The following is a 12,473-nucleotide window of genomic DNA, read 5'->3' on the forward strand; positions in this document are numbered from 1 at the left end:
CACCTGAATGTTCTATTCATTTCGTGGCTTGCAGCCATGTTTAAGTCCATTTCCAGGAGATCCAACATCCTCTTCTGAACTCTTCAGACAGAAGGTTCACCTATGATGCATAGACATACATAAGCAAAACACTCGTGCACACAATGCTTTTTAAATGTTTTCTAAATAAACAAACCAAAGAGCCAACATGGAAGATAAGAGTTTATAATGAAGAGAGCAAGTCCCAAGGCCTTGATCAGTCCACACCACGGTTGATCTGAGAGCTGTGCAGGGAAACACCAAGGAAGCAAGTGAAACTGCTGGGTTATATGGAGAATGTCCTAGATGTTACCAGAAGGACTTTTACAGCTCTGTCTGTCAAAGTTTGGGTTAAATATGAACTGAGGTTGAGTTAGTTTTAGGAGAAGAAAGGGGAATCATCTCTAGTAATCATTAACTCCAAGAAAAGTAAAATATACAAAGAACAGGAAATAGAACCACAGGTTATTTCTTGGCTAACTGTAAGATAACTAAATAGTCCTATAAAGATAAGAATTGAATACTGACCTGGCTAGAAATTATGAAACTATGTTGGGAGATTGTCAAAGAGAAAACTGAGAGACCACTAAGATCCTTGTCTTTCTCGATGGAGGATCAATAGTGAATGCAAAGCCAGAAGGTTATGAAGAAGTGTGTTAGCCTGCAAATCAGAAGTACAGAGCTAGACACAATGGGAGTAAACAACGAATTAAAAGTGTCAAACAGGAGGTGTAGGGGGACAGGCCTTAAAACTGTTGCTGTTAAGAATGGTTTTTATAGAACTCTCGCTTTTTCATCTAGATATCCATGGCAGTCCACAGAATTAAAAAGAATATTCCAAAACGTAATGGGCAATGGAAATTCTGGATTCATCTCGGGTTGTGTAGGAGTCTGGCTCCAGTGATTGGAGGTGAGGCTACAACACCCGGCCACTTTCTGTCCAATTCAGATGATGCTATTTTAGTATTAATGTAGGGTTGTGTGGAGGGCTTTGGTGATGGTGGTGGTGAGTTTGTTTGTGAGTGGGGGGGGGAGAAAGGAAGAGAGAGAGACAGAGAGACAGAGGGGGAGATCGCATGTGTGCATTCATTTTATTTTTATTTTTATTATATTTATTTACTTACTCTTACACTTGCACACATGTGGAGCTCAAAGGACAACGTTCAAGAGTCAGTTCTGATCTTCCACTGAGCAGGACCCAAGGATTGAACCCAAGTAGTCAAGTTTGGTGTCAAAGAACCTTTACCCTCTGAGCCATCCGGCCAGCCCAGTGGTGTTAGTTTAAATGAGTGTGCTTTGCTTTGGTTCTCTAGAACACCAAGACCTGGGTGACAGCATGGATAGTTAAACTCTAATTTTAGGACTTTTTAAATTACTAAATTGCTTTTGTGCACTTTACAAATGAGTTTCTGGTCTGCTTCTTGGCTCTTGTGTTTTTATACCTATTATTACCTTTCCCCATTCCTTTCGACTCCAAATGCTTCCTTTGAATTCTGTTTGTGCTTCTCACATCTGACCTCTGCTCCCAAGGTGGAACTTGCCTGTCAACCCTCAGCACTTTGCCACTATCTCAGAAAAGGCCCAGGACTTTTCAACACTAGAATGAAGAACGAGAGAGGACTCAGAGCTTTTCCTAAAAGAACTAAGAAAGTTCAGACAATAAAAGGAAATTATCATCTGCTACTGAAATCTAGCACAAGAACTTCTTGCTGGTGCCTCAGTGAGATGTTCCTTCTAAATCGTTATCATTTGGGATATATTTAGCAATCACTCATTCAGATTGTCTTTGTAGTGGATTTTATGGGGGAAGTGTGATCACTGGGGCAGTGGCTTTTGATCCCCTGATGTGTGAGACTTACTCCCTGAGGTTTTTATTCAATTGGCTCCCCAGCTCACTCTGACATGCCACAAAATCTAAGCTACATTGGGCTGAGCCATGCCACAGTATCCACTCTGAAAACACCTCAGATAAATAAATAAATAAATCCAAATCCATAACAGAATCCTAGAACTGAAAGCACTTGATGTCTTGACAATATGAACTCCTAAAAGAAATAGCCAGTGGGCCTTGCTAAAAACCTTAAAGTGAAAGCACCTGTCACTCAGGATCCCTAAACTTTCTCTTTAGTTTGCGGTGGGTTCCCAAGATGGCTAGTGACTCTCCTTCCTCATGGCTGTCCTCTTGCTGATGAAAATGCTCATTTCTTGTGAAGCAGTTTATTTGAGCTGTCCACTTCAGAGTTATCCTATTCCTTCAGACAACTGGGTTCCCTAAGCCCTTTGAGAGGTGCTGGTGATTGAACCCCATATGTGTGCTACAGAGCTAACGCCCCAACCCACCCTGGCAGCTCATCTCCCATATGTAGTTGGAAGGTGTCGTAAGAGTATATGTATACTGTCCCTTCATCAGTGGCAATGGCCCTGGCCCTCGTGAAGAAGCATGTGCTTAGAAATGAATCAAGTCCCAGCGCTGAGACTTGAGACGGATGAGGGAGTGGTACATAATTAGTAAAACAGATAGGGGCTCTACAAAGGACGGTGTGAACCAAAGCCAAAGCTGGGACTGAACCCGACAGGGCTTTTCAGAGCACAGACCAGCAGAGTGTGCAGGCCAGCAGAGTGATGCAGATCCTTAACATCAGAGACAGCCAGGCCAACATGGAGCTGTGCCGGCCTGAGTCCCAGAACAGAAGGCAGGACTGAGCCCAGACAGGACCAGGAGCCACAGAGGGAGCAAGAAGGCAGCCTTTGAAATACTTGATCATCTTAAAGACTTTTTGTGTGTGTGTGTGTGTGTGTGTGTGTGTGTGTGTGTGTGTGTGTGTGTGTGTGTGTGTGTGTGTGTGAATGCGGGTGCCCATGGAGGCCAGAAGACTGCATTAGATCCTCTAGGGATATAGATAGTTATGAGCTACCTGACCTGGATGCTTAGACCTGAACTCAGGTTCCTTAAGAGTAGTATAAACTCTTTACCACTAAGCCATCTTGCCAGCCCCAATCATCTTGGTTTAAACTAAGGCCACCACCACCACCCCTGGATTCAATTTGATCTCTGGTGCTGTGCACAGCTGGATTTATAACCTTCATGGGAGCCAGTTAGAGTGGGTGGTGTGGTCAGACCATTGTGCACTGTTCAGCTCAGGCTCTGAGCCACAAACGGCACACTCAAAATGCTCTCCCACCTGTACACACACACGCACAGAGAGAGAGAGACAGAGACAGAGACAGAGAGACAGAGACAGAGAGAGAGAGAGACAGAGAGACAGAGAGAGAGACAGAGACAGAGACAGAGAGACAGAGAGAGACAGAGACAGAGACAGAGAGACAGAGAGAGACAGAGACAGAGACAGAGAGACAGAGAGAAACAGAGACAGAGACAGAGAGAGAGACAGAGACAGAGAGACAGAGACAGAGAGACAGAGACAGAGACAGAGAGACAGAGACAGAGAGACAGAGACAGAGAGAGAGACAGAGACAGAGAGAGAGACAGAGAGAGACAGGTCTGGGCCTGGTAGAAGGAAGAAAGCAAAACTTTCCTGGTAATGACTATAATCAAAGCACAAGAAGAAACAGACAGACAGACAGACAGACAGACAGACAGACAGACATTGCTATTCTGCCCTTGCCAGGCTGAATTGTTTTTTCCTGTTATTCTGAAGACCAGTTCTGTTGTTTTCCTCTGTGTGAGTGTGTGTGTGTGTATACACATATGTGTACACGCATGTGTGTGTGTACTTGTTTGTGTATAGGTACATATGTAGGTGCCATAAGAGAGTCTCTGTGCTGTCTTGTCCTCTGTTTTTCACTTGTGGCAGGTTCTCTCACTGGCCTAGAATGTCACCAAGTAGGCTAGGCTGGCTGGCCAGCGAGCTTCCAGGGACCCACCTGCCTCCACAGTCCATCTTGCGTTCCTGGGAGTACAGGTGAGCACTGCTATGCCCAGGTTTTTAATGTGGGTTCTGCGGTTCTGAAATAAGGTTCCTATGGCTTCAAGGCAAATCCTTTGTTGACTAAGCCTTTACCTCAGCCGTAAGAACAGTTTTGACCTAATGTGTAAGACGTGGACACAAAATCCATCTTAACTATTAATGAGAAATGCAAATTATCCTCTTTCCTATATGTGCTAGTGTGCTTTCTGTTGTTACAATAAAACACTCTACCACAACCAGCCTTCTTAGGAAAAGGTTTATTTGGCCTACACATCCTGATCACAGTTCATCACTGAGAGAATCAGGTCAGGAACGCAGGAGGATGCTGCTTACTGGCTGACTCACTGGCTTGTGCTAAGCTAGCTTTCTTATACATGCCAGGCCCAGCTGCCTGGGGATGGTGCTGCCCACAGCAGGCCCTCCAGTGCCAAGCATCAATCAAGGCAGTTCCTCACAGGCATGGCCTAGGCGGGCCTGAACAAGAGAGTTCTTCAGTTGAGGTTCCTGCTTCCCACATGACTCTAGGTTTGTGTCAATTTGACGTTGAGAACTAACCAAACACTGTACATTTAAAATAACTGTCCTCCACAAATCAGACCAGATCAGACCTGGTTCTTTTGGATATAGCTATTACATGTTTCATGTGTATACGTGTGTGAGTGTGGAGGCCAAACCACAATTCTCCAGAGTCAGTTTTTCCGTCCTCCATGTGGGTCGTCGGGAGAAGAGCACCTTCACACACTGAACCATGTCACCGGTCCCAGACCTCGTGCTTCTAAACCATTCGCTTTTTGCCCATAAACCATCTGAGGAAGGCTAAACGCTCCACAAAGGAGGAATGTGAAGAAAAAAAGTGAGACCATATTTTAAACCACCATGATAAATAACAACAAAACCAAAAACAGAAAAAATAAGAAACACTTGGTTTGAAAAATGAAGATGTGTTGACTCACTTTACTAGAATCCAGAGTTAGGGCAGATGTGGGGCCTATCAAAAACCCAGTGTCTTTCTGCTGTTTTTAAAGGGCCATTTTAAAATTGTTTTCCTCAGGGTCACAGGGACAACTGCCAAGAGCACTGACAGTTACGTGTCCTTGTTTAGATCTAGCCAGAGTTTTTAAAACACTGAATATTTCTTAATTTTATGAATGTATATTATATGTGCTAAGCAGCCCCCCCAAAATGTCTTGCCCTCCCTTTTCTGTCCCTTCTTATCCTGTTAGTCGGTGCAGCCCCCTGCAAATGATTTCACTTACACTCTTATGCCATATCTGCAAATATAGATAACGTTGTATATCTATATAAATTCCAGGGACAACAAATTAAAGAAAACAGCATATTTGTCTTTCTGATACTGGCTTGATTCATGTAATATGACTATCTCCAGTTGTATCCATTTTCCTACAAACAGCATGGCTGGGAAAATCCCATCGTGTACTGAAACCGTTTTCTTTATCCATTCCTCTATGGCTGGGCACCCATGTTGGTTCCATAACTTAACTATTGTGAACCGAAGCCCCAGTGAACAGCAGTGCACAAGGATCTCTGTGACGTGTCCTTGGACAGAGTCCTCCAGGTAAATACCCAGGAGTGGTATACTGGCTCACATAGGAGGTATGGTTAGGTTTTTGAGAAACCACCATTCTGTCTTCCACAGCAGCTGGCCTAGTTTACATTCCTACTCTTCCCTGTTGTCCACATCCCCATCAGCATTTGTTGTTACTGCCATTTGTTTTTTTCATGGCTGTCTTTCTGTCTGGGGTAAGATGAATCCCAGTGTGATTTTAATATGCATTTTTTTCTGATGGGTATTAAAGTTGAGCAATTTTTCATAAGTTTATTGACCACTTCTACTTTGTCTTTGTGAGAAGCATGCGTTTGTTTTATTAGACCACTTATTAATTGGGTTTGAAATTCCGATGCTTAGTTTTTAAGTTCTTTTTATATGTTGGATTTAACTCTTTGTTAGCTGTATGGCTAACAACATTTTCCCCTCACCCAATTAACTGTTTCTTTTGTGATACAGAAGTTCTTAAATGTTATAAGGTCCCCTTTGTCATTGCTGGCCTTCACACCTGAGTGACTGGTGTCTAGCTGAGAACATCCTTGTCTCTGCCTATCTCTTGAAGTGGTTTGTTGCATGATATTTGATCACATTATGAACACTGAGGTTGTGGACTAGAAAAAAAACCTGTTTCTTTTAGTGGTGTGGATCAGCCCTGGCATACACTTTTAACCCAAGAGCTATTGTAAGAGCCCCAGAGTGACCTTACCTCAGGAGCGCAACCCACAGAGCACAGATTGACAAAGTGACCACTGCAATAGCATGAGGGTATAAGGTTTTTAATCCACATACGTGGGGTTGCTCATCCACGCAGGGAGAGACAACCCCGAACCCAAAAAGCACACAACTTTTATTCGGTACAGAGGGCAGACTTCAGCAACAGGGTTAGCTGGCCCATTCTCATTGGTGGTACACAGGACAAAGGATCTGGTCAGGTATTGGCTGGCCTGCTCAAGGGACTGTTCTTGGCTCAATTAGTCATTTTCCTCATCCAGCCCTACACCCAGCCTTGGTGAATCACTGGGAAAGGGCTAAGTTGGCACGTCCCTTAGAGGGGGGTGAACTGGGTGGTCGGGCAGGGTTAGGATGACATCTTGAGGTTTTTCTTGGAATTTACCACAGGGAGGGGTAGAGGGCCTTTCCAAGAACAGTTGTTTTTGTTTTGTCTTAACTTTAGCTCTTTAGAATATCCTGGTCTTCTGACTCGATATCTTGATCACCAAAACTTTATCATATCACTGGGCAGCCTGACGTCAGATGTATCCCTCGGAAAGGTCATAAGTTTGTCCTAGGCATCCTGACCACCAGATGTATTTCTCAAAGCCTTGTTTTTACAGCTCTGTTTTCCACGTCTATGAAACTTTATTCCTTCAGAGCTCTGTGTAAACGAAAGTCAGTGATAGGTCACGAGGCAGAGTAAGCAACCAGTTGGCAGGGAGTGAACAGAAGTAAACAAAAGGGAGGGGTCTTTGAGTTGAAGGGGATTACAACAGTGTGGAGAGGGGAAAGGGGCCTTTTCTTCTGGGACACTGGTGGAGTAGGGAAGTCAGCTGGGTGCTTTCTCTACTTCTGTACACATCCACACAGACACATCCAGAGGTGGCTCTCCCTTGTGATTCTAAATCCAGTTGAGCTGACAATGAAGAGTAACCATTACACAGACCCATCCACTGGTGGGTCAGCGTCTCCAGTGGTGTCTGCCCTCAAATCAGGTGATCTCAGAGCCCAGATGTGCCTGAACAATGTGACAGACATTACCCTGTGCACTTGCAAACCTGTCCCTCACTGTCACCTAAAAAGGACTCATTTTCCTCTGCTCCCTAGCAACCATAGGGGCCCATCTACTGGCAAAGAGAAATGCTATAAAAAAAATAATAATGAGGTGTGGATCACATTCTGGGCCTACCTCATGACCCTGACATTCACCAGCTTCCCAAGTCTAGAGAAAGGATGCAGCCCACCACACCACTGCCTCTTCATCTGTAAAATGGGAGGAATGGGGGTACTTGCTCTCAAAGGTGGTTGTGAAGAGTGAGATAATGCTGTGAGTGCTGGAAGAGATTAATACTGTGTGTGTGTGTGTGTGTGTGTGTGTGTGTGTGTGTGTGTGTATGTGTGTGTGTATGTATCTGTATATGTATGTATATATCTGTGTTTGTATATGTGTGTGTATGTGAGTCTGTAATGTGTGTACATTTATCTGTGTCTGTTTGCGTATATGTATCTGTGCCTATATATGTGTGTGTACCTTTGTCTGTATATGTATCTGTGTATGTATCTGTGTATATGTTTTTGTATATGTATGTGTGTGTATCTGAGTCTTTATATGTGTGTGTATGTATCTTTGTGTCTATATGTGTATGTATATATGTGTATATGTATCTATGTCTATATATGTGCATGTGTGTATTTGTGCCTATGTCTGTGTCTGTATCTGTGTCTATATGTATATATCTGTGTCTACATATGTATATATGTATGTATGTATGTATCTGTATGTATGTATCTATGTCTATATATGTATATGTATGTTTGTGTATATCTGTATTTGTGTATGTATATATGTGTATCTATCTGTCTCTATGTATGTGTGTATGTATCATGTGTGTGTGTGTGTGTGTGTGTGTGTGTGTGTGTGTGTGTGTGCAGGGCTCTTATATCAAATGAGAAGGGCAATGGACAAAGTAAGTGCAGTCTTCAGAGTAGAACCCAGACTCAATCTTAAAGCCCCTAGATTCGACAGCTAGAATTCATTTTAGCTAGGGCAGATGGAATCCCCTAAGCCACTACTTCCATATTTAGATATTCCAATAACAAGAGGCCTCTTTTTAATTTGTCCAAGGGACTTCTGGTCCTAGTAAAGCCAAGAAAATAGAAGAAAACTGTCCCCATCGTTGCTTCCTTGCCTGCCCCTAAATAACAAGACAGACTCCTGACTTTGGCCTTGGGAGACTGAATATCACTGCTCCTCCTCACAGGGAAGCTGAGTTCTGCCAATTATGAAGTTTTCTGCTTGTACCCTTCACCCACAGCTGGAAACAAGAAATGTGTCCCCTCACAGGGCTGGGACTGTTTAGGGATGTGTGGTCAGGGCTTGGCTTGGCCTCTCATTGGACCAAGGAAAATGGCAGCATCTGCTGGATCAGAGCAAACCCTTTTAAGTGTCCCACTAACCCAGATTGCTTCCCCTTCAATGGACCGCCAGACTAAACTGCATCTTACCTTTGCAATAACCGCACTCAGCCTTCCATGTGGCTTCGATCTGTTCCCAGGTTTCCACACACTGGCCTAGAGGAGCGAGTGTTTTATCTCCGCGACATCAGAAGAGTTAGCTACTTGCTCAGGCCTTTTGGGACCGTCTCCCATATGAATTCACTTCCAAAGTACCCTTTCCTTCTGCTACAGCTGAAACCTTTTGGGGAAAACCAAGCATGACTAAAGATGCTCCTTTCTATCATCTTTATGGTGCAAGCTGAGCATGCCCTAAGGCATCCCGCCATTTTAACCTGTGAACCTGTGCTCCATGACTTTGAGCTGAGTATACCAAAAGAATGTTTCCACCCTCTTTCCTTCTTGAACTATGACCTTAAACAGAGTATTTGAACAATACACTCCTCAGCTGAGCATGCTCAGATGTACCCAGCCCATGTGAATATGCATAAGCTCCCTGAATAAAGTCCACATGCTTCCTTTGTCCAAGAAAGGCATTGCTTTAGAAATAACTTCTGTGGTCACCTGATCTCCTGCAGGGATAAATCCTTTTCTCTTTTACTTTTTTGGCTATGCACGTTTGGGTCCTTGTACTTACAAAGATTATAGGAACTGAAGTTTTCTGCTACAAACCCTCTTTGACCTTGGCCAAGTAAAACATCCTGATTGTGGAGAAAGGAAATGTTGTAGGTCAAGAACCAAAACTGTTAGGAGCTATCTTTAGCACCCTCTTTGACAAGTATTTACTATCAACCCCTGAATCTGACCTAATATCCTCTTGACTTCTAGATAAAACTCTAGGAGTGAGTTGCTGGGCTAATCCACTCAGCCTCTACCAAACCTACAGCCAGGAATGTACTAAGACCACTTCTGGATCCTGTGGCTTCCCCCTCCCTATGGAATAAAATAGGTAGGATGAATCTGAGACACAGCAAAGGTGGGAACCCCACTTCTAGACATTTCTGAAGGAGAGGATCTGTTGCTCAGAAAGCTGTGCTTAGAGACTGAAGAGATGATTCAACTCTACTGTTCTTTTGAGGTTCCATTCCCAGGCTCACAACCAACCATAATTTCAGCTCTAGGGCATCTGACGCCCTCTTCCATCTTCCAAGGACACTTTCATATATGTGTGTCCTCACACACATGAGCACACACACACACACACACACACAGGCACACACATGCACACAAAACTGAGTCATCAGGAGCCCCTCTTTGCAGGCCACCCAGCTCACGAGAGCACCAGCATCTGTGCAAGTCTCTGCTGTTTGACAAGCCTTCCTTAGAGACTCAAGTATCTTTTCTCATTTCTCAACCGCTGGTGAAGTCCTGACTCCCATTCTCACTTCACAGATGGGCTGCAGGAGACAGATTAATGAATCCCCCATAGGTGTCCATCTCCCAGTCTTCTGAATCTGGTGTTTTTAAATTTGATAGAACCTTCTATAAAGCATTTTGATAAAAGTCTTCAGTCCAGTAACTCCACATCTGCAAATTCATCCCAAGTGGGAGAGGGACAGGGCAGGGAGAACCATAAAGACAAAGCGAAACTCCTCACAGGCCAAAGTATTTACCACAGCTATTTGTTAGAAAAATCAGGATAAATTTCCGAAACTAGACAAAGGCCTGGGTAAACTTAGCCGCATCTTGTCAACAGAACATTATGTAACTGATTGTATGCTCACACTTTGTACTAACATAGAATGTAAATTATAGTCTAACCCCTAATAAATAAACAGGTTTTGAGATAATATAACTAAGTAAAAACTTTTTTATGAAAGTGAAGGGCTGGAGAGTTGGTTCAGAAGTTAAGAGCACGTACTGCTCTTGCAAAGGACCTGAGTTTGGCTCATAATGCCTACATCAAGTGACCCACAACTAGCTGCTGCTCCAGTTCTGGGGGATCCAATGTCCTCTTCTGGCTGCCACAGATACTTGCACTCATGTGTGCATAACCGCATACCTTCTCCCACCTCACTCTCTCTCTGTCTCTCTCTCTGTCTCTCTCTGTCTCTCTCTCTCTCTCTCTCTCTCTCACACACACACACACACACACACACACACACAGCACTTAATTTTAAAAAAAAACATGTGCATATACCTTCATACACAATCACATACTAAAAAATAAACTCATAGCTGGGCAGTGGGGGTTCATGCCTTTAATCCTAACACTTAAGAGGCAGAGGCAAATGGGTCTCTGAGTTTGAGGTCAGCCTGGTATATATAGACAGAGTTCCAGGACAGCCAGGGCTACACAGAAGAGCCCTGTCTTGAAAAAACAAACAATAATAATTAATGATAATAATGTGAACATACCCTCACATACACACAAGCACGTAATTAAAACAAAACTCGTGTACCTTCACACACATAATTAAAAATAAATCTTTTTAAAAAAAGAAAATAAGTAAATAACTATCTTTTAGAAGGGATTAGTGAGTTATACTTCAATCCCCCCCCCGTGTGTGTGTGTGTGTGTGTGTGTGTGTGTGTGTGTGTGTGTGTGTGTAATGTAGGCACACCTATGTATGCATCTGGAAGCCAAAGGCTGGCATCAACTAACATTCCCAATTGCTCTCCACCTAAAATATTTAAGCAGGGTATCCTACTTGAACCCAGAACTCACCCATCATCTAGGCTAGCTACTAGCTTGCCCTGAGGATTTCCTGCCTGCACTTCCAGAGTACTGAGATTACAGGCAGACTGCCATGTCAGCCAGGCATTTACACAGGTTCTGGGGATTTGAACTCAGGTCCTCAAGTTTACAGGTAAATGCTGAAATACTTAGCCATCCCACCAGCCCCATGAGCTTCTTCAGTCTACTTATCTGATTGTGTTTTATTGAGTTGAGTTGATTTAAGTTAAAATTAAGTCAACATCATGGATAACCCCCTCAAGATATCCATATTCCACTCCCCAAAACCTAAGAACTTTGAATATTGAATGAGACTTTGTGGGTGAGATTGATTTCCAAATAATCACAAGATCCTTATCAGGGATGGCTTGATGGAAACAGATTAGAATGGTGTGCCCAAGAGTCTAGTCTACACAGACTGCCTCAAAAAGTTTGAAAAGGCAAAGATGATATTCTCTGTGGAGCCTCCTCAATGAACACAGCCTCTGACTTCAGCCTCATAAAACATATTTCAAAGTTCTAGCCTAGAGCTGTCAGTAAGATAATAAACGTGTGTTGTTTTACGGTGTAGCATTTGTGTTAATTTGCTGCGACAATCATAAGAAACTAATGCAAAACCCAAAAGATAAAACTCAAAGTAACTGCTGTTGCTAAGATGGAACCATTGTCTTTGCCATCCACAGGGAGCCTTAAAAGCTCAGCCTCCTCATATAAAGCAGGAGGGCCAACTCACTGCCCAGGGCTGCAGGCTACAACCATCCATCCTCCTCCCCCTCCTCTCCCTCCTCCCCCTCCTCCTCCTCCTCTCCCTCCTCTCCCTCCTCCTCTCCCTCCTCTCCCTCCCCCTTCTCTCCCTCCTCTCCCTTCTCTCCCTCCTCTTCCTCTTCGGCCTAGAAAAACTGGAGGAAGCTTCAGGGGAAAGCAGGGGAACCCACTTCAATTCAAGAGCTTATTTCTGTGGGAAATCACAGATCATTCCAGTGAGTTCAGAAATTCTGAAATGAGTGGAAACTGACAATAAATACCTAAAGACGGTATGAGTTCTGCCATTTTTAAAACTACCTACAATTGTAGAAAGGGTTCAAAGCTTTCTTTTTTAAGAGAAACGTCAAGG

The 12,473-nt window shown here is 43.6% G+C and overlaps 1 long non-coding RNA gene across 1 annotated transcript in view; it reads right to left on the minus strand.

Annotated features, from left to right (window-relative positions):
* Positions 1 to 1,504: 1,504 nt before the first annotated feature.
* LOC116891653 overlaps positions 1,505 to 12,473 on the minus strand; it is a 17,399-nt gene continuing 6,430 nt past the window's right edge. The window contains exons 2-3 of the long non-coding RNA XR_004386854.1: positions 8,734 to 8,923; positions 1,505 to 1,615 (exon numbers count right to left, since the gene is read on the minus strand). This is a non-coding gene — a long non-coding RNA (uncharacterized LOC116891653). The remainder of the gene's footprint in view (positions 1,616 to 8,733; positions 8,924 to 12,473) is intronic.

The sequence above is a fragment of the Rattus rattus genome, chromosome 2, assembly GCF_011064425.1.
Source record: "Rattus rattus isolate New Zealand chromosome 2, Rrattus_CSIRO_v1, whole genome shotgun sequence".
Lineage (NCBI taxonomy): Eukaryota > Metazoa > Chordata > Mammalia > Rodentia > Muridae > Rattus > Rattus rattus.